The sequence below is a fragment of the Stegodyphus dumicola genome, chromosome X1 (assembly GCF_044657685.1).
Source record: "Stegodyphus dumicola isolate Sdum_Otavi_A_Nest chromosome X1, ASM4465768v1".
In the NCBI taxonomy this organism is placed as follows: Eukaryota; Metazoa; Arthropoda; class Arachnida; order Araneae; family Eresidae; genus Stegodyphus; species Stegodyphus dumicola.
The window spans coordinates 143170013-143194424 of record NC_140780.1 but is presented as its reverse complement, the minus strand read 5'-3'; the positions used below and the strand labels follow the sequence as shown (position 1 = coordinate 143194424).

The following is a 24412-nucleotide window of genomic DNA, read 5'->3' as shown; positions in this document are numbered from 1 at the left end:
ACGCGAGTTAATTAATTCAGATTTAAACAATTTTGTCGCTTATGATAATTTCCCCTTTGCAATACATAATTTAGCGTGCTTTTAAGTTATTCACCCAAGGTCAATATTTCTTTCGGATCAAGACTGTTTCGGTCCTGTTCTTATGGCGGAAGTATTTAAATTATTTTCATACGTCTGCTCTAAGAATCAAAATATTTTGAAAATAAGCATAATCAAGAAATGATTTTTTTTCTATATCTCAATAGAAATATTTAAAAAAAATCTAATCTATATTTGCCATTGGAACAACCTATTGGATATTTGTATTAAATATGCACACAAAAAATATTAGATTAAAAATTGGTTGCCATTTTAATTAGCAAAATTTAAGTTATAATACTTTAATTCTAAAATTTAGTGTGAGATTTGGCCCTGTTTGAGATAGATCAATTTCGCTACGTCTGGTCTCAGTTCGATTAGTTTTAACCATAAATTAGGATCCAATTTTAATTTTGTTCTGTATTTATTTTTCAAGTACAACATGGAAGAAATGGTCTAGTGGTTAGCGTCGCTGACTGCCGAATGTCCCGGGTTCTAACAACACCGACTCTACTACAAGCCAGATGGCGGTTTTGTGACGTCACAAGTTGTGGTCATCGGGGATTTGATGCGTCGTACGTTGTAACGAACGAAGCGTGCTTGTTGCTATCGCTATTTTACAGTGTCCTTTTGTTGACATATTTGTTGGTCGATTCCGACTTAATGTTGACAAATATGGGTGGATGTGTTGCATCAAATCATTCAAAAAATAAGTTTAGGACGTTTCGCCAAAAATGAAGAAAATGGATAATTAATTCTCGTCAAAATCAATGGATTCCGGTCTCAAAAGCATGTTTTTGAGGTAAGTTCAGCTTCGAATTTTCTCATAGAATGTTAGAATAAATTACTCTTCGTATTTCTTTAAAACGTGCATTTTCGTTTAACTATCATTTATTAATGATCAAATGATTTTATAAATACAAAATAAACTGCGAAATGTGTGTGTGTTTGTGCAGTAAATTATAGCCGATACTGTTTGTGATGTTTCTTTTATTATCGCTTGTAAAATTGTACACTACATTTCATGTAAATTTTGTGCTTGGTTAGAAATGTGATATGACTTTTCGTGTTTCAATTTTACTCTACGATTGATAATTTAAAGTCGCATGCTATATTTTGATGTATTGTCACCAAACCTGTTGGTTTGCACCTTTGTTAAAAATTGGATACATAGTTATGATCTAAATTATAAATTATTTAGGTTTTTCGTTATATTAAGATAAATAAATTGTGTATTTGTCTAGGCATTTTGAAGAAGTATTAATTTAAATATTCTATGCATCATTTTGCACCTATTATCATGCTTTTATGTTATAGTAAACCTTCATGTTGTATTTCTAACTATAGTTACTTTAAATTTATTTTCAATGTGTGAACAGGAAATATGTTTTAATTAGCAGTATTAATTAATTAATTTTGCAAATTTAGGGGGGATTTAAAAGTCCTCCTGAAATTTTTAAATTATGCTTTCTATGTGAAAAAATAATTCAAAATTTTCAAGACAAAATAATATGTGGAAATATAACTATGGACGAAGAATTTATAAATATGCAAAATCAGATGAGGTAAATATTCCCTCCTGTTACAATATCAAAACAAAGATCATAAAATGTTTGACTGCACATGGAATTTTTTTTTTTTTTTTTCCAAGAAGCTTATTCAAAATAAAAAGCAGCATGAGGAAAGTTTTGAAGCTCCTGCTTTTAAAAGGAAGAAACTAAATTAGAATCTGAATCGACAGTTTAAGAAGTTTTTACTGTTCAGTTCTGCCTGTGAAAAAGTACATTAGTTATTGCTGAAAAATTGTTGCTTATCTCTTAGAACAATAGTTATACCCACGAGGAGCTGAATGGTTAAGATTACTGAATGCTAAGAGTACATTTTCTGTTCTTTTTCTGAACATGCTGTCTGCATGGTTGGTTTTTTTTTTTTTTTTTTTTTTTTTTTTTTTTTTACGTATAAAGTGAATACAAGCCAGTTCTCATTAGAAAGTCCTTCACCATGAGCAGATAGCACTTTTGAGCTTTGTAATAGTCAACTAACCAAACTGTTATGAATATTAGATAATAAGCTTAACATTGGTGAAGATCTTTCTCATAAATTTGACATGGAATATCTCTTGGTCTGCTAAATCAAACTTACTTTTGTGTGACCTTAAATCAGAGGCACCAATCGTGAATCTGTTTTGGCGTGTTTTAAGAATTATAAATGAAAAATTTATTGCTACTGTGGAAGAATGCTCAACTAATGTTTACCTTACTAATCAATTCTTATAGTATTGTAATGGCTTGCTCTGTTGCAAATTTTTTGCTAACCAGAAACTTTCAGTACTGCATTTCCTTTAATTGTGTTTTTGTTTATGCCCTTTCAGTTATAATTCTTATAATCATAGGGATAATGAAAGTATTTAATTACTTTATATTTAAGAAATAAGTTTTTTTATTTATGGTAATATTTTGCACAGATTATAAAGTAAACATTTCACAAAAGAGAGCATATATTTTCGGGAATATTGTTTAAAGTAAAAATGATATCAGCTTTTAAACATTATATATATATATTAAGAAAATAAAATCAGGCTCTAGTGTAGAATTGAGTGCCCCTTTGATTAGCGACATTTTTTTTTTTTTTTTTTTTTTTTTTTGGCAATGAAACCTTGCTTCAGGTTACCATGATAGGTTTAACTTTGTTTTAGCTTCCTTATTTAAATGAAAATAGATTGATGTGTACATGGACAAATTTAAGGCAGTGCGCAATGCCTAGTTTGTGCAATTCTAGGATGCTTTTTTAAGTGAAAACATATCGATGTGTACATGGACACAGAGTTCGTGCAATTCTTTTTTTTCCTTTTACTTATTACATGCTCCGCCTTTAGGCACTACAGGAAAAGGAGGAATGCCCCGTGGAGGTCTTGCTAAAATCCTAGTATACGGTGCAGCCTTGGTGCAATTTTGAAAATTATCGCCAACATCAAAATGACCTGTTTAACTACTCATCGTATATGTCCCGTTTACTGCTCATCATAAAGTGGGCAAAAGTAGCCAAATCCCTTGTGCACCAGATACTAGGATTAAACTTTTAAAATCCTAGTATACGGTGCAGCCTTGATGCGATTTTGAAACTTATCGCCAACACCAAAAATGACCCAAAGAACGTCTATGTATATACTATACACTATATACATAGTATATGCTATGTATAACTATATATATTCTTTGAATGACGCGTTTACTACTCATCATATATGTCACGTTTTTACTGCTCATCATAAAGTCGCCAAATCCTGTGTGCACCGGATACTAGGATTAAACCGAGGTCTTTTTAAGGTAAACTGGCTCATATCCAAGTTACACAAAGGGAAAGCCACGAAAACGCCCATGCAGCCAGCCCATTTGCCGGGATTCGAACCCTGGACCGAACTACCAGTGTTCAGCGGCTTTTACCGCTTGCCCACTGGTGGGCTTGTGCGATTCTTTGACTTCTTATTTTGGTTTTGTATAGCGGCCATTTTGAAATTGTGCCTTCCTGACGCCAATCTTGGTGTCAAAAAAGAATCGCCAAAATACATGGGACACCCAATTGTAAACTTTTACCTAAAATCACTACTCATCATGACACCAAATTTTTTAAAATGAATTTAGATCAGTAAAATATTCAAGACTATGCAAATTGTAAACAAAAACCAATGCACGTATAAAGAATTCTTTATTTGATTGCAGTCTTAATGTGACATGTCAGAACACTTTTCATATTTCACATTTTATTTATTCATTAAAAATTATTATGCATTCAAGTTTGTTTTCATTTTAAACTTAGTTTTGAAAAGGCATAATAAATTATTTTCCAGAATATAATATCTGTTGTAATGTTCATAGATGGATTTATATTAAAATATAAAATTTTATTTGTTAGAAAATAATACAAATTTTCATAAATTCAACTGCTAAAGAAAAATACACAACAGTACATTTATAACAAATTTTATTACAGCATCTTTACACATATCATTATAACTGAAATCCAACACAATTTATTCTGTGTTGACACAAAAGAAATACAATGCAAGAATATAAAACTCGATCATTATAAGAAATGAACATTCATAATATGAATCATTTATTATCTTCATAATAAATGGTTTTCTCTCCTTTTAATGCAATATTCAGGTATAGAATCCAGTACAGTTCTGTTATGGGGAAGCCATCGACAAATTTTTTGCTAAACTCGCGAAGAGACTGGTTCCTATGAAGTCGCCAATGTTTACTTCTAAAGTCATTAGAATGTTAACTTTTTTAAGAAAATGGAAAAGAATGTCTTTTCAAAATTGGCAATGAGAATGCAAATTCCAAAGATGTAATGGTCACTTGTATTTCAATCAACAGGCCTTCAACACAAGTTTCCCATATTCTATTATAAAATCTCTGGTTTCAATGATAAATGTAAGAGAATACATGTCAATATAGAATAATGACAATACACCAATGGCATTTTAGGGAAAAAAAAAAAGTTTGCTTATTATCAATAATTAAATTTACAGTTATATGAAATAAAATAAACATACCCATTACATGCATCACAAGGTAATTTGTTTAAGAAATATTTTTCCATTCTTATGATACTCAGTTTCATAATATCCACAATTATCTGGGACATTTTTTTACTTCTTCAGCACATAAAGCTCTTGCAATAATCAAAGATCTTTCCATCTATTTTATAATACTGACGATTTGTTACACAAGACACCACACTGATAAGCACAAATGTATATTACCAAATGAAGAGTTTTTGTTGAAAATAAGGAGGATGAATTATTCCAATACTTATATTTGGAATTAAATCATGCACACAATCAAGTTCTAGATATTCCTTTGTTAATCATTTTCTTTATCATTCAGGACTGATCGATATTCTTGAACAGAGTGGTGTGACAATGGATATTGCACATATTTTTTAGTCCACAAAGCACCAATTCTTAACTTCAATAAACTAAGATATATCCTATGCATTTTTACACCTGAAAGCCATTTCATGATAAAAACACTCCTTTCTTCGTTATGAATACCTGAAACAAAGAAAGAAAAAACAGAAAAAATTTATTTTTTAGTCTTTAAAATCATATATCATATAACTATTATACAGGTGAAATGTTATAAAGACCTATGTATGTAACTTTGTAAAGACTTATAAATTAATATCATAATATATTTATAGAGCTTGGGTCAAAATTATTATTATGAAATATAATTATTGCTGTATGTCTCTTTTTCTTTTTAATAAACAACAAGGTGTTAGCCGAGGTTTCCAAGCCTCGTTACCAAAGTGTACGTGATAGAGCCTTATCATGTCAGGAAATGTGCAATGACAGAAAAGGATACCGGACGTCCCTTGCAGTCACACTTCATCATTCTTTATTTAATTATTTCAATAACTTTTCAAACTTTTAGTCTGTTTGCTTATTTTTCATGTTCCAAAACGAAAAGTCCCTAGGCCATTTCCAAGTCGTTTTCCAGTAGAAGCAGTCCGGCTAATTCTATCTTTGGATTTCTTAACAGTGAGATTTTTTATGGGGTGGGGTAGTTAGCCCCACACCCAACCCCCAACCTGGAGGACCAGTTCCCTGATATAATCCCCAGGGGCAGGGTGCCCGGCTATACCCCCAGACGCTGGGTACCCATTTTAGTCGCCTTTTACGACATGTATGAGCTACATTGGGACTATTCTTTCACACCCGGTCACCACACGGGTATATTAGTAGATTGATTTGTGCTTATTCACTGTGAATAATGTGAAGAGCAAATATTACTTGAGCTGAACATGTAGTACTATCCAAAAAGAGTCCATACAATTATTGCATAAATAGAAATATTAGAGTTAGATTGTGCAGAAAGAAGACATTATGGAATTTGTCTTTTTTCTACACTACTACACTATGCCATGTAATATGTTCTTTCTACACTACTACACTATGACTACACTATGCCATGTAATTGCAGGATACAAAATCTTAAATAATGATGAACATTTTAAGAAACACAATTGAAATACAAAATAGAAACTTTGGGAACTTGAGAAGTAACTGAGTATAAAGAAAATTTTAAATAATATAAAATCTTCAGTAATACCAAAAACTTGGTTAAATAACTAAATAAGCAAAGAATAATATCTACAAGTCCAGAATAAAATATGATATTTAGCATTTAAATGTATAATAAATATGCTTCTTAAATCTCAGCTGCTCAGCAACGATGACACGTAGATATTTAGCAAAGGTGCTTGTAAATACAATATAGAAATTTCAGGACCTTGAGAAGTAACTTAGTATAAAGCAAATTAAAAATTATATAAAATCTTGAGTAATATTAAAAACTTGGTTAAATAAGCAAAGAATAATATATACAAGTCCAAAATAAATTTTGGCATAAAGCAATTTAAATGTATAACAAACATGCTTCTTAAATCTCAGCTGCTCACCAAAGATGACACGTAGATATTTAGCAAAGATGCAGTTTGAGAGAACTTTAAAAATTACTTTTAAAGACAGCATCAATGTTACTTTGCAAGTGTCTTTTTTTTTTCTTTATTGGACTTAATATCGTCATTTTTCCTATTGCAAAGATTCTTGAGCATGATATTTGTTGATATCCAAATTATCAGTTTGCTTATACTTTCACTTGTATGACCATTATCACAAATAATATCATCAAAGAGCATTTCTTTTAATTCTAAAATTTTAAAAGTCAAATTTGCAACAATTTTCCTCTGATTTGTTCCAACAAAAAATCTTCATATTCTTCACTACACAGCTTATTTACAATTAAATAATTATACATAATTATATTTACAATAAATGGTTTTGGCCACCTGAGTCCACCACGATCAAGATTCTTTATAAGGTCATACGTTTGATCATGATTAACTGTGGAATTTATTGTGATGTTTTGTTTGCAGGTACAGCATTTCACTTTCTTTAAAACTGCATGACAACAGTAACCACCTAAATAAGTCAGAACTGGCAGATGGCTACTAATGCCCTTCACATCACTCTCCGTAATATTTAATGATGAGTAATATACTGTATTATCTAATTCTATAATATCATGAAGATTATCATCATATTCAAATGATGTTAAAGGGACAGTAGTATTTTTAATAATCAATTCTAACTTAATACTTGATTGTATTCTTAATTTTTTTTCACATTCTAATAACTGTCTCATTGAAATATGATACTGAGAACCAGAAAGTTGTCTGTATTTACCAAACCGGGCTTCAAGAGCATCAGTCTGAATTTTTCCTGGAAGTATATATTTCATTCCAAGCTCTTCAACACAATATCTAGTCAACTCCAGTATACCATAAGTAGTTTGTTTGAGAGCTGCATGAGTTTCTTTTGTAAGCATGCCTGTTGAACATTTCATTGATTCCCATGCATCTAACCAGTTAAGAAACTGATTGAGGAAAACAACTTTTGAATCAGAATCATCTGCTGTTAATGGCTTCATAAATTCACTCTTTTGATGTATACCTTTAAACATAGTTTTAACATTCATAATATCCCACCATTTGCATATTATGGATATAAACTCAGGTGTATCTGAATAGTGTGGTATTTCATGCAAAGGACCCAAATGAATCAGACCTTCAATAGTAAATTTATTGAAAATCTTAAGAACCAGTTTAATGTTTTGTTTCTCTAAATTAGAAGGTGAAAGACTTTTTAGAGTTAAACCATTAGAAAATGTAATCAGTTGGTCATTTTCAATTTCATGTAGCTTTCTCAAAGACATAAACGAAGCAGTTTTGAAGTGCTTCTTTGAAAGATCTTCAATATTTGGAAAAAACATACATGTACCAGGATTTTTCTGGTTCAGCCAATTGTTCCTTATATTTTTAAATAAATGAACTGCATCTATTATGTAGAAAAGAGGCCTATTCCTATTCATTGGATGTTTGTAAACAAATGAATTACGTGGTGGATTTGAAAACAAACTCATGGCTTTTCTATTTATTGCATTGTTGTCTGTAATAACACAAATAACAATAATTCCCATATTTTCAAGACCTCTAATCACTTTTTTAATTACATAATGTAATGTTTCAAAATTTATTGTGTTAACAGGCATAATATGTACTACCTCTTTGAATGAAGATTCCAAACTGGATATCATAAAAGCAAATGCACTGGTTGCCGGACTGGAAGAATCAAATGCAGCCCCAACGACAGAGCCTCCTTTGTAATCAAAATATGGCTGAACATAAATTTCATCTACCAAAAGAATCACTTTTCTTTCTCGATCCTCAAGGAAAGTTACACGATTTTTTATATATTTTTAAAAATTTTCATCAATAGTTTCATTACATGGTGACAATACTAAATTGCTACAAATTTTTTTTAAAGTCGAAGGATGAGGCATAATAATACTGCCACTATCCCTTAAAAATTTATATGCATGTGGTGATATAGTATTTAACAAGCATGCTAACACTAGTACATCAGGATTGTATCTAAAATTATTTTTAGGGCAAAGTAAAAGATTCATCTGGTCTTGCAAAAATTTAATAATGCTCTCATTTTTGTTGTTAGAGATAGTTTGCAGTAATTCATTAATTATATCAATTGTTATGGTTAATTTTAAATTTAACTCTTTGGTTTGAAGATTAGCCAATTTATCTAAAACAGTCCTAATTTCATTAAAATTTGTAACTTTATGTGGGAATGTGTAAGGAGATAATTGCATAATAGATTTTTCTTTAATAAATACAGACATTTCTTGATTGTCATTCACAACTACAGAATAATCAATTGATGGCCCAGGACTAAAAACAATATGAATAAAGCAAACAGTTGAGGTATCTGGAACTGTGTATACATGCCAAAATGCTGATATTCCATAGCGATCAATACATGACAAAATATCATTAGAACAATTAATTTTCAAATCATTATTATACATTTCATATTCTTTAAGGCTTTCACGCAATGCTTTCTGTAAATTATGGCACTCGCGGGCAGTTTTTTTTGCATCAGGATCTTCTCGTACAATGGTGCTACTTTTTGAACTGTATACAGATGGATAGTCCTTAAATATTGATGGCACTGTATTTTCTTTTAATCTACGCACCTGAAGTGGAGCAGAAATTAAAATTCCATTCTTAGAATCAAATGCTGAAGCTTCAACTTTAAAATCACTTTCCTTAAAATGCAATTCACAAACCTTTAGAGAAAATTAAAAAAAAAAAAAAAAAAAAAACATTATGTTAATAGTAATAGTTTAAAAATCAGAGGGTTCATTCTGAGCATTTGTAGTAAAGAATATTCATTTCACAGATAGAACCAGAGAATATTTGCAGTGATTAAAGCTATATTTCAATCATTTATTTCTGTATATCCTGGTTTATGTAACAAAATATTATCATTTAAAAATTTCTGAATGAACCCTTATATGTAATTAGAATCTACACTATTAATTAATAACTCTACTTTACTTACCTTTGAACTCTTTTTGGGTGAAAAGTCTTTCCGTTGGATTGCAGAAAGCCACTCTCTCTTCAAATCTTCATTTTTAGGAAAGGAGAATACAGACACTTTTGGTCCTGTTGGGTAGTTTCCCTTACATAATGGGACACAGCATCTACCCGGCATTTTAATAACTGAAATGTTTTTATTTAAATTAATATATAAAAGGGAGTAAATAGTTATGTATAAAATATAAATTAATTATTTTTAAATATAAAAGGGAGTAAATAGTTATAGTGTATAGCTAATAGCATGTAAAACTTTAAGAATAAGCTGTGTTAGCTTATATTATAACATCAAATTTATACAGGTCCATAAAAAAATGTTTTATTCTGAAACAGATCAGGTAATATAATTATGCAAAGCCCGTTTATTCTACGATGGGCTGACACAACATTATTCAAAAAGAAATTATACATAGCACAGCAACCTTGTCTCTACCAGAAATAACACATGTATACTAGAACATACGCCTAAAAACGTTGATATAATTAGAAATATTTTACAGAATTAGAATACTTTACAGAAGTAAAGTAATGTATTCTTACCTCTCTAAAATACATCCAACCTTAAAACCATAAAAAAATCAAAGTATTCTGCTTCAGCGTTCGCACAACCTCAGAAGCTTCAACAATCAGCAAAGAGCCACTGCATGCGTTCCGAAGTTTATTATGACCAGAAGTCGTGACGTCACACGAATTTTCAAACCGCGCGCTTAGGCTTGAAGTAGAGTCGGTGTTGGTTCTAATCCCGGAGATTGGAAGGAATGGCAGTTTGTAAATGTATAGTGTCGGTGCGGCATGGCGGCAGTCTAATTATGCGGCAAGCCGAAAGTCCTCTCGTGTAGTTTGGTGGAAAGAGAGAGGGTAGGAGACCCTCGGACCCGTTCCCCCGGTGTGCTCTCCATCAAAATTTGGGGCGGACCGTTCCTTGCCACGAGGTATTTCGTGCGCTTGGGTTGATGTTACGGCAACTGAGCATAAGTAACAACAACAGGAGCTTTCAAGTGATACCTGGGAACAGACCGCCCTCTTAGCATGCTTTTGTGGTGTAGTGGTCATCACGCAACCGTATCCAGCTCTTATATGCCTTCCAGTAATTTCGAGAAGTGGAAGGTACTAGAGATTTCTCAGTGCCCGGCGTAAAACTGTCGAGAACAGAGAGAGCGTCATTTTCTCGATTTTAGTCTAGAGCTGAATTCGGAGTATTTAGACATTTGACAGAGCTTCGCCTTTTCGATACGCTTTGCATGCCGTTAACTTTCTTAGTAGTTTGAAATTTTAACTACTGATTGCGCTGTATGATACTGCGAAAAGCTGTACGAGTATGTTTGTGGAAAGTTCCAGAACTGTAAGGTCTTTCTTTTGGTAAAAGAAATTTTATCAAGCTTTCATCGGTTCTGTGTGCATTAATTAAGATATTACCTTTGAACAACACAACAGTAAGTAAAATATAAAACCGAGAACCTATTTTATTGCAAATTCCAAACAATCTATTCTATTGAAATTTGTGCGCGTCTGTCTGTTTGTATTTTTGTGACATCATATCCTCCGGAACGGCGGAGAGTTGAGTTTCGTTCCCTTGTATTCCAAAAACTCGTGGAAAGCCATTTGGACCATTTTCATCATCGCACAACGTTCATCAGCCGAAATATTAATTACAATCTCCGAAAACTCGCATTCATTTTTTCGAGTGGCAACAGTCTCGCTGTAGATTTTATATTTCGAAAAATGATGCCACTCTTCGCTTTCTATATTAGAGTCTTTTAATAATAATAATAATAAAAAAAATGTTAGTTTTACAAAATATGAACTAAAAAGAGCATTGCCAAACATTAAATATATTAATATTATATAAAGTCATATTCTGTGGGTGAAGAAAACACATTATTGCATGTGACGTCATTGTATGTCGAAAATGTTTCGTGAATGTCAGCATTTTAAATAAACACACACACACACACAGATCGTATTTTATTCTCGAGTGTCAAGATGTAGAAACATCTTTTTACTCGACTTCTGATAAAGATCGGGTGGGGGGAGAAAGAGAAGGGTGAAAGGAGTGAGGGAGGCGGATGAAAGAGATTTTAAATAAAGAGCTGCTGTTGGCAACTTTTTTGGGTGAAAGTGCAGAATCGTCCACTGCTTGCCGCGATTTTAAGAATTGCACATACTTTGTATCCATGTACACATCGACCTATTTTCAATTAAAAATACGTCCCAGAATTGCAGAAAAATGGCATTGTGTACTCCCTTGACTTTACCCATGTACACATCGACCTATTTCCACTTAAAAAGTCAAAGAAAATTGACAAAAATCCAATTCTTCTTGCTCTTGTAAAAAGCGCCAAACAAATAAGTGGGCGATTTTGCGCCAAGCAAATAAGTGGGCGATTCTCCACTTTAGCCCTTTTTTGCTTCAGGTTAGGATAACTGACTGCCACATTAGTTATTGACACTGAGAAAAAGTTGTTATATTTCATTAAATTTAAATCATGACGTCGTGCTTGTTAACTTGTTGAAGTGTCAAAAGTTTTTTTTCCTGGTTTGGCAACAATAAATTAGTTACGAATTGATTGCTGCTTGAAAAGAATAAGGGTACAAATGTGAAACATAATTATAAATTTTGTTTCGTCCGCAGCTTGCTAGTATAGCAATAAAATCTGAATATTGTCTATCTCTTCAATTCTTAACAATTTGTCGAATAATTGAATCGCCATTTTGATGTTAAAAAATGCATAATAAAAATATCTATCCTTACAGTTTGGCCGCCGAATTAATAATAGTTCAAGGTCAGTGGCGTAGCTAGAACTCTCGGTCCCCTGTGCAAAAAGATTTCCGGCCCCCCCCCCGCTCCCCAATAAATTTACTGTGTTTAAAAAAAGGGGGAGGAAGAAAGTTTAGATTTGCAGAGATTTTTAAATAAAATCCAGTAGGTTTTACATGCAAGTATATTTCGAATTTCTGTATAAAATCTGCGCCAATCCAACATACAAGTTTTTTAGAAATATGTATGGTAAAGTTTTACCCCCTTCTTTGAAGAAAGAGCGGTAAAGTCACTGAACACTGGTAGTTCAGTCCGAGGTTCAAATCCCGGGATCGGGCTGGCTGCATGGGCGTTTTCGTGGTTTTCCCCATGTGTAGCCTATTTTTGATTTCTCTGGTGGGATCATTAGCAACTTTCTTCAGTTTTTTTTTTTTTTTTTTTTTTTTCTTTTGGTGAGATATTTATACGTGTACTTGGCAGTACACATATAAATATAGATAGACAAAGGTGACTGAGTAATAAAGTATTTGACTGATGTGGATTCATCAATCAAATCTGTAAAAGTGTTCAAATAATAAAAAAAATGATACTGCATGCTTTTACCATTCTGACATTTTGTATGCTCATATGAGGCATTTCTTCTTGCTATGGAATAATTTAAACCGAACTGCTGTATTATTTTTAAACTCTTTCCATTTTAATTCAACGTGAATATTTTTACTCCGACTAGTCTCATCTCTCTCTTTTTCTCTTATATTACTTATAATTGTCTACTGTAGACATATCATTCGTTTTGAGTTGATATATGTGTTAAAATAACTAAATAGCAATGCAAATTTAATTTTAGGATGTGGACACAGTTGATGTTAGTTCATTTAAAAGGTGGAATAACATTATGGTTTTCTAACTTTTAAAATTATTTTCGATATTCTAATTTTAAAACCTTTTAATAGTAGTAGCGTTTTCATCGAGGTATTATGCTATAAGTTTTCAGACAACAATTTTTTTTTACATTATTTTTGAGACAAATTAATATTGATTCAGATAATGTGAAGAACATTACATATAGGTGTGATGTGTTTAAATTAGTCCTCAATGTTTTCTACTATATACTATTAACACTTTATCTACATGTATCCCATGTTTCATCATGAAAGCATTCTCTTTTCACACTGGTATTCAATTCCTATATCGCTTTCCTTTAAATAACCATGATCCTGAATTCTACTAGAGCTATTAGGTCTGCCAAAGTCTCGCAGCATTCATTATAATTCAAAACATATTTTAGCTTTTCAATATCAGCAAATTTTATCATCAATAAAATCAACTAATTAGATTAATGCTTTAAAAGTTACAATTTATTGTTATAGGAAATTATTCTGAAAATGGTGATTACATTCGGTTTTAGGCAACACACGCATTCTATCAGAAAATGCTACAGATTGAGCAGCATTGTGACAAGAAAGTACCTGTTACAATGTTAGTAGCGTGTATGTATGTAAGAAAAATCGAGAATATGTAAAAGATTAAATTAGCAGCAAAAATTAATTCCCTTCTGTATTATAAAAATAGTAACCTGTATTTGCACTGCGTCATTTCGAGAAAAATATACGTCATTTGACATACATAATTCTGGTCATGTAAATGGAACTAAAACTCTGCAGCTGATAATAATTTTACAGAAGTATTAACTATCCAATCAAAATGCATTGAGAACCAAAACTAATTCAGTCATACACAGTTTGAATTAAGATGTCAACCTGAACATAACGCACTTGCTTTAACCTTCCAACACGCGCGCTGTGCGCAAAGTTTACGACAAATTCGGTTTTTAATGCACACTTCTCGCATATCACAGCTGAGACGTCTGAATGCCATTTCTATTCTTCCTCTCAACCCTTCCCCACATCATGTAATGTGCCAACAGGAAGTTATATGAGTTTTTTGGGGTTTTGCGTTACGTGGCAGCTTCTTCGTAAAAGTTACGACACGCGCATGGTCGTAGGTGAAAATTCGGAAAATATTTTTTTCTCAAATATTTTGTAATTTTGTTCTAATAATTCATGTCTATTATTTAAATTTGTATAAATTTGACTCTATAATTTTTATATCAGTTTTTCATGGCAACAAAATATGTGCAACCAGCTGATTTTGCTCGCATTATTTAAGAATTATTTGATGAAGAAAAAGAAGACTAGGAAACCTTTGGATGCCAGAATAATAGCGATCTGTGTGAGGAAAATATCGAGATAAATAATATCAGCAGTAAATCTGAACATTATATTTCAGATGATTATAGTAATAATGATATAGAAAAATGGAAGGATGATGATGTATTCTATGTTAGTAAAGATAAATCTTCTATGTGGCAAAATCAGAAGTATACAAACTGCTCAAAGACGAATATTGTGAGCATTAACCTGGCTTACAACAGAATGCTAAGGATATAAAGGATGAAATAGGTACATTTTTGAAAATAGTTGATATAAATATGCTTGATGAAATTTTGGAATGTCAAATAAATATACAAGTTTACTAAAAGGTAAAATACTCAAGAGATACAGACTGCACTGAGTAGAAATGATGGCCTACTTTGGATTGTTATATACCATAGGAATAAAAAAAGGACACCATGCAAATGCGAAAGAATTGTTCTCAAGTGATGGCACTGGAATTGAAATAACGAGAGCTGTGATGAGCTACAGGAGATTTTAATTTCTGACAAGTTATCTTCGATTCGATGATAAATCAACAGGACAGATGAACATTAAAACTAACTTGGATTTTAAAATATAGTTATTAAATAATAAAGTTTTAAATTTCTATAATAAAATACATCATTTCTTTTCCACCTGACTAATATAAGCATTTAAAAATAATTTACTATCATTTAAATGTGACATCATTTGTAGTTTACAATAATAAAGTTAATATATTATGTTTTAACAAATTTATTACCAACATTCACTCATTTCTGTCATTTTTCGTGCCAAAAATGGTATAGTAGCAGTTTTCGTGAAAAATAGGGCGTGCGCGTGCTCGTGTAAAATTGTCAAGCGCGCGTGCTGGGAGGTTAAACGCTTTGGCCTAGCCAGACTGCTGCTTCCTTCTTGATGCAAAGTTATAAAAAATGTAAGCTTTTCGGATTAGGCACAATTAATGTGCCAACTTGTTTGTGGCCTCAACATGTTTGCTGAAGTAACTGTACAAAATATGTAAATGTAGCATTTCTTTTTTAGTATTTGTGCATAGTTTCCTTCAAATGAACCTTAATGGGAATTTTTTTCACAAAAATTTAAAAGTATTAAAATGGCCTCAAATTAAGGTGTAACTGGAATTATAATTAATTCGTAATTGTGATTAGATTATATCATTGCAATTAGATTATGCACTTACAGCATAATCGCATAAAGTAATGAAATTAGAGTTCACAAATACAATATAATTACAATGCAATTACAACAACTTATTAATACCATAATACAATTACAATGTAACTTAAATCGGGTACTACAATTGCATACCCTCCACTCAAAAGGAGGTACTGATAAGCCTGGAAGTCATTATCAACAAAAAGCCTGTTCAGGACAGTTTGCTGACAATTTCCACCGGGCGGAAAGTACGTTCTTCAGCCTGGGCAAATCATAACAATAAAAATCATTTAGTCTCATGATTCACTACATTTTAACATACTTTTATTACAAGAATAATTAGAACTGACATGACAAATATCTTCGAAAAATAACTGTCAAATATCTGTATCCATTAATTGATCGAGTTAAACACTTTTAAGTATATCAGAATAACAGTTCTGTATACCTTAAATACACAAATTATGGCAAAAGTTAAAGTAATGTTCTTAGAAGCAGCATATGATATTACTCACCAGATGCAAAATTATAGTACATTTTTTGCCATAAATACAGTTTAATTGCACAGTAGTAAAATGTGTAAAAATTAATGATAATAAGTTTATCAGAAGTGAATTAATTTTGCAAAAAAACTTTCGGCACTTGAAACTTTTCTACACCTGGGGGAGGGAGAGGTCTAGTAAAATTAGATTTCTTTTAACTTGACCAAACACCTTCTATATGTGGATCACTAAAGAAATAATTACCATGCTTAAAAACCAGATGCACATACCAGTTTTTCCTGTTTGTTACGTTTTACATTGAGAAATAACAAAGAGTATTTCTCAATGTAAAACGTAACAAGGGGGAAAAACTATATGTCATGGTGAAAAATACTATTTTTGAAGTTTTGTTAAAATGAAGGAATGCACATACCATCTTTCATTCAAGCATTACACTGAGAAATAACATGCAGTATAACAATGAAAAATTTAGATAAATTGAAGTAACACATACCATCTTTTATTCATGTATTACTAAAATGAACAAAACTATTATGCTTAAAAAACAGATACACATAATAACTTATTTTGTCCGTTACCCTTTACACTGAGATATAACATGTAGTATGACAATGAAAATTACTAGTTTTTTTGAAATTAAGGAACATGATTTTTTAAAGTATAACTCCACTTCCTGCACTGAATAGTCAAATTTCAAATGCATATTTATGAATGTTCACTGAAGCAGCACAATGACCCAGTTCTTCAAATAAAGCAATATGGAATAATATTATGGGAAAATTTATGCATACTTTTTTCTACTGCATGTCGTCTGATATGATCACACATGTGCCTAAAAGTGTATCTAAAAGAAAAACAAAGCTATATTTCAATATTAACAAAAAAAAAAAAAAAAAAAAAAAAAAAAAAAAAAAAAATTGTTTACAGATTAAAATTCATTCATTTTCAAGTATTATAAGAATCACGCATGAAACAAATCTGCTTTCCAATACTATTAAGTAAAAGTTAACTGAAATTTTATACTGGAAAATATGCTATATTTCTATATATTACAAACAAGAAAAAAATACCATAATAATATACTCATAGCCTAGGAGAAAGTAACACATACAACATCAAACAAAGAAATTGAAATTTGTATAGTCATAACCTAGGAAAAAGTAATACATATTACATAAAATACAGAAGTTATTCAACGTAAAACACACATATCTTCTAAAATCTCCTTTGTGGGTTTATATTTCGATTATTAGTAGAGGATACAGGAATAAAGTAATTTGACTGATATTTAGCATATAACGACAACACATCACACCTTAATGCTCTAAGACCTTCAATAGTTGCAGCATTCTTTGATAAATTCTCAAACAATTTCATTGTTTCCTGTCTAATACTTTCGCAACTCTCAGCATTTTGTTCACTCGTTATTTCATTAACTATCGCCGAACGTTCTTTGGCATGCCTGGAATCCCTCTCAGTCACATCAATTACCAAATTATCTGAATGAAACTCATCATTTTCTGTCACACCAGATCTCTGAATTTCAGTTACCTGGTTTTGACATACGTGATGAATATGCTTACAAATACTGAAACGGATACTATAATCAATACAAGTACAGGAGAATGCATGAATACAAATATTACAGTCATCACACCTTATGCTACATGCACAAGGATCATGAATCCGAACATCATAAAATGTAATTTCTCTTGAAATAACAGCCTTCGAAACTGACCACTGTTTCTTAGGCTCGATTTCAATTACCTGATATTCAGGCATACTCATACTCTGTCTGTGTTGCTTACGAATTTCTGTGACCCTAGTTGTCAATTTATGACGTTCTAAACATATTGCACGATTCATCAGTTTCCTTGCAAGAGCATTTAACACCAAAGATAAAGAATAATCTAGTCTCTTTATCACCTTTGCATTACCATGTTCATACTTAAGCTGCTTGTGCCACCTTTCAACTTTCATATTTGTATTAACCCCTAATCCAATTCGATAGCAATAGGCCCATTTCTCAGGCTGAGACATATAATTTTTGTAGAAATATTCTCCAAAAGCTTTTGTTTCTTCATTAGACAAACAGCTAGTGACAAAGATATCCGAAATTCTTTTGAAAGACACTATGTCAATTTCGTGCATTATTTGCACTAACTCATTTGCAATTTTTAACCTTAAGTCACTGTTTTTTATTTTAGATAAGTTTTTATTCCATGCTCTGCGAACATGCCAGCTACACAAAAGACACTTATCAACTTAACCAAAAACTTGACACCATGCATTATAAAATGCCGGAGCATCGTCTGACATGAAAACCTTAGGTTTAAGATTAGGAACTCTATCTTTAATAGCTGAAAAAAATGGTATAAAAGTTTGTGCTGTTATTTTTGATGAATACAAAATAGCAACAGGAAAACCTTCATGATTATCATCATTGAGAAGTACAGAAGTTAATTGAAATCCATACTGATTCATACCATGAGTAGAGTCTATCATAATACAGCTGCTGTTTAATTCCAGCAACCTAAGTTGGGCACTATTCATAACCCCTAAAAGGAAATCATCCCTTGATACACCTTGAAAACCTGGCAGTTCGTCACCAACTTTCTTGTACAACAAAATTGGACAACCAGATTCAGCTTTCATTTTCTGGACTTTTAAGTCCACCGATACTGCATCATTAGTGTCAAAAACAATTTCATTATTTACCTGAATACCTCTAGAAATATTTTGTAAATCTTTTAAGCGAGTAACACCAATTCTTTTTGTTGGTGAATAACTACTTTGAATGGACATTAAAATCTTTTCTTTTGGAATACCTTGCTGCATCATACCTGCTAATTTAGATTTTTCAGTTTTTGAGAGTGGCAATTTCCCAACTTCATGCCTATGACCAACATGCACTGATTGGTAACTAACTTTAATTTCTAAAATATCCCCGATCTCTTTCTCTGACACTTTTATTTCAGCAGGACATGTTTTCCCTATTTTAATTGAACCTCCACATTTCATGTGACGTATTCTGTCAGTTTTTATTTTACATGAACCACTTCTATTACATAAGAAATAACTACGAATTGTCCCATCTGCCAAACGTTTAGTCGTTCGTTTGGCAAAAAAGGACTGACTACTTTTTTCAACATCTTCTTTCCAATTTTCGAATTCAGATTTAGAATGAAAAATAAGTTCCTGAAAATTTAACCTTATATCTGTATGGACAGAATCTATGTGGTCATGCAACTCTTTCATAGAAGTAAACCTTTCATTTCACAGAGTACAATCTCTTTCATTATAAGTTTCCAACTTATGTTCAGAATGAAAATTTCTTATGTGTCTATATAAATTACTTTTAACAGAAAATGAGCAGTCACAAGAAGCACAACAAAACCTAGAACTTATCGATGACATATTAGTATATAAAATATTCTTAGTGTTATTAGTTTAACAACATAAGAACTCTGTAGTTATCAGAAAAATACAAATGGCAATCTAAATAGGAACACTTGAAAAAACAGTAATATTTAGATGATTTTTAAATTGCATCAATACACAGAGTCATTATCATGGCGTGTATATATAAATATGCTGTAAATAGCAGCTGTATAACTTAGCGCATAATATTCATAACAAAAAACCAAAATTATTGTACGGAAATATATATCAATAATGCTGTATTTAAAATCAACCAAGCATAAGAAACAGTTTTGAAAAAAAAAAAAAAAATACTTTTCCGTTTCTTCTGTACCTATGAAAAATAAAAATTGGTACTCGAAGTAAGTATTCCCAAACCAGAGTTTTTACATAGAAAAAAAGTTAATTAATGGAAATGTTTGTTACCCAAAAAGTAAAAAATCAAACTTTAATAACGCCCAGTAATTAATTAAGGATAAAAACAGTGCTGAATATATATGCCTTATTACTTCTGAAATAATAATCAAGTTAAGCACGATAATAAACAGAAAATTAACTTGCAAAATCTGAAAGGAAAACCTGAAAAAATTTACTTGTAAAACCTGAAAAGAATATTGTAAAATCTTAAATTAGCTCACAGATAAGCAAAAGATATAGCAAATAACTTGTAAATTTGAAAAAAATAATAACTTGTAAAATCTGAAAAAAAAAAATTAACTTGTCAAACCTGAAAAAGGAAATATATTAAAAATTAATTTAATATTTCTATTATAATTAATTATTCCTTTCTTTCATCCCTACCTGACAAAATACATTATAAATAATGTTTTCGTAAATCGGTTAAACATCTCCGTTTACAAAACGTTCCTCGTTCTTTCTGAACGCTTTATTTTTCTAAAATAGTGATATGTTTTTATTTTCTAAACGAAATGCACATACAACTGACACTTATTTTAAAACGATAATAAACAATGCACTATAGTCTTTTATTATATTAGAAGCCCTTTGACCTTGAACAGCGGCGTAAATAAGGGTACGCAAGGAATGCAGTCGCATAGGGGGCCCATGAATGTCCTGCTGAACTACATTTACATATTTAAACTTAAAACACGAATAAAAATCATGTATTCGATTAGTTTAGTATACCAAAAAGTTTTCTTAAAAGTGTGTGTGTGTGTGTGATTGATTATGGGAAAGCCTCGAGGGCTATCTGCCTAAAGGGAGGGATGCCTTCGTGGAAGACTTTCTAAGGGAAAGTGGCTCGTATACACGTTACACATGGGGAAAACCACGAAAACGCCCATGCAGCCAGCCCGTTCCTGGGATTTGAACCTCGGACTGAACTACCAGTGCTCAGTGACTATACCGCTCTTTCTTCAAAGAAGGGGGGTAAAACTTTACCATACATATTTTATAAAAAACTTGTATGTTGGATTGGCGCAGATTTTATATAGAAATTCGAAATATACTTGCATGTAAAACCTACTGGATTTTATTTAAAAATCTCTGCAAATCTAAACTTTCTTCCTCCCCCTTTTTTTAAACACAGTAAATTTATTGGGGAGCGGGGGGGGCCGAAAATCTTTTTGCACAGGGGACCGAGAGTTCTAGCTACGCCACTGACCTTGAACTATTATTAATTCGGCGGCCAAACTGTAAGGATAGATATTTTTATTATGCATTTTTTAACATCAAAATGGCGATTCAATTATTCGACAAATTGTTAAGAATTGAAGAGATAGACAATATTCAGATTTTATTGCTATACTAGCAAGCTGCGGACGAAACAAAATTTATAATTATGTTTCACATCTGTACCCTTATTCTTTTCAAGCAGCAATCAATTCGTAACACGGGCGGCTAAAACCCGTCGGGAACTGAAGAAATTCAACCAATCAGAATAAGCTACCGCCGGAGACTGTTTTTGGCGACCAATTTTTATGCTAGTAATTGAAGGGTTTGTTTTGGATTTATTTTCCGCTCATATTCCTCTTTTCGTATCTTTTGATTACGTCTATTATAATAGTTTCATCAATTTATAATAGTTTCTAACTTTATTGCTATAAAAGACAATGTAGTGAATACGGAAAATTCGGTGGATTATCACGTGAAATGTGTAATAAAATTTCTAGCCTGTTCCCGCAAAAAAGGTGTACGGTGTTGTAGTTTTATGCTAAATTGTACATTTCACTTTATTTTGTGGCACTGAAAATTACAGAAAGAATTTATTTTTTGATCATCAAGAAAAAAATGCACATGAAAAAGGCTTATTAATTTGGCCTGTGTAGAAGATGTGTTGCTTTTTTCTTTCTTTATATATATACATATATATATAAGTACTTATTAGGTACTCAAATTTAGCCAACAAAGCCACATGCAGAACATATATATATATATATTAGAAGATTCCTAGATAATAATAAATAATTTGATTGAACTTTTTCTAAAATGCATTACGTTTTTGTGTGATATTTGATTTTTAAGAAATGTAGTATGTTGAATAAATTGATAGTAAAAATCTCAAATGTACTGTATTTTTAAAAAGGTTAATATGAAATTTTATTAAATTGTTTTGTTTATCTAATAAAATCTGGAATTCTTTCCCAATTTCAAAAGAAGGATGTGTAAAGGTTTAATGCATGTAACAAATAGATTTTTAGAAAAATTGTCATTAGCATAACGTGAGGAGTGTAAAATGGGAAGATCTTTTTAATGTAATATAATGCAGTTGATAATCATCTGAAAAAGTGCCCATGAATGGTAAGACTGCTGAACACTGATAGTTAGGTTTATATCCTAACTATATATTTGGACACCTTTTGCTTAGCTTATCTGGTCTGATGATCTGTATAAAATGGTAAATGAAAAACAAAGTATTTGTACCCAATATTAAGTCTGATCTGCAAACAAGATTACTGTGGCTGCGGAAACCGACATGCCAGTGAAATATATGTGTCATGTACATATTACGCAAAATACATCAGCTAGAGTACTCTTATCAAGCAGTATGGGGACAGGCACCATATAACCAAATATGTACATATCAAACATTTGTAATTATGTATTTTAAAGTAATTTGTAGCTCATATTTAATATTTTACAATATTCTTTTAGCTGTTATTTAAAATTTTACAATATTCTTTTCAGAATTTACAAGTTAATTTTTTTTTCAGGTTTTCCTTTCAGATTTTGCGTTGTGCGCTTCAAGTAAAGCATTTTTTCTCTGCTTATTTTTGTAGCTCTTATTTAATATTTTACAATATTCTTTTAGCTGTTATTTAAAATTTTACAATATTCTTTTCAGAATTTACGAGTTATTTTTTTCAGGTGTGACAAGTTAATTTTTTTTTTTCAGATTTTACAAGTTATTATTTTTTTCAAATTTACAAGTTATTTGCTATATCTTTTGCTTATCTGTGAGCTAATTTAAGATTTTACAATATTCTTTTCAGGTTTTACAAGTAAATTTTTTCAGGTTTTCCTTTCAGATTTTGCAAGTTAATTTTCTGTTTATTATCGTGCTTAACTTGATTATTATTTCAGAAGTAATAAGGCATATATATTCAGCACTGTTTTTATCCTTAATTAATTACTGGGCATTATTAAAGTTTGATTTTTTACTTTTTGGGTAACAAACATTTCCATTAATTAACTTTTTTTCTATGTAAAAACTCTGGTTTGGGAATACTTACTTCGAGTACCAATTTTTATTTTTCATAGGTACAGAAGAAACTGAAAAGTATTTTTTTTTTTTTTTTTCAAAAATGTTTCTTATGCTTGGTTGATTTTAAATACAGCATTATTGATATATATTTACGTACAATAATTTTGGTTTTTTGTTATGAATATTATGCGCTAAGTTATACAGCTGCTATTCACATCATATTTATATATACACACCATGATAATGACTCTGTGTATTGATGCAATTTAAAAATCATCTAAATATTACTGTTTTTTCAGGTGTTCCTATTTAGATTGCCATTTGTATTTTTCTGATAAATACAGAGTTCTTATGTTGTTAAACTAATAACACTAAGAATATTTTATATACTAATATGTCATCGATAAGTTCTAGGTTTTGTTGTGCTTCTTGTGACTGCTCATTTTCTGTTAAAAGTAATTTATATAGACACATAAGAAATTTTCATTCTGAACATAAGTTGGAAACTTATAATGAAAGAGATTGTACTCTGTGTAATGAAAGTTTTACTTCTATGAAAGAGTTGCATGACCACATAGATTCTGTCCATACAGATATAAGGTTAAATTTTCAGGAACTTATTTTTCATTCTAAATCTGAATTCGAAAATTGGAAAGAAGATGTTGAAAAAAGTAGTCAGTCCTTTTTTGCCAAACGAACGACTAAACGTTTGGCAGATGGGACAATTCGTAGTTATTTCTTATGTAATAGAAGTGGTTCGTGTAAAATAAAAACTGACAGAATACGTCACATGAAATGTGGAGGTTCAATTAAAATAGGGAAAACGTCCTGCTGAAATAAAAGTGTCAGAGAAAGAGATCGGGGATATTTTTGAAATTATAGTTACCAATCAGTGCATGTTGGTCATAGGCATGAAGTTGGGAAATTGCCGCTCTGAAAAACTGAAAAATTTAAATTAGCAGGTATGATGCAGCAAGGTATTCCAAAAGAAAAGATTTTAATGTCCATTCAAAGTAGTTATTCACCAACAAAAAGAATTGGTGTTACTCACTTAAAAGATTTACAAAATATTTCTAGAGGTATTCAGGTAAAT

At 31.2% G+C, this 24412-nt stretch overlaps 2 long non-coding RNA genes across 2 annotated transcripts in view; one reads left to right on the top strand and one right to left on the bottom strand.

The window, feature by feature from the left end:
• Positions 1–24412, top strand: part of LOC146993285 (uncharacterized) — a 242628-nt gene that overhangs the window by 181937 nt on the left and 36279 nt on the right. The gene's annotated exons all lie outside the window — the stretch shown is intronic.
• LOC146993286 (uncharacterized) lies at positions 4043–10230 on the bottom strand. The gene is made up of 3 exons (XR_015038426.1): positions 10144–10230; positions 9569–9729; positions 4043–5140 (listed from the first exon to the last, which is right to left on the bottom strand). It is a non-coding gene; the product is annotated as an uncharacterized LOC146993286 (long non-coding RNA).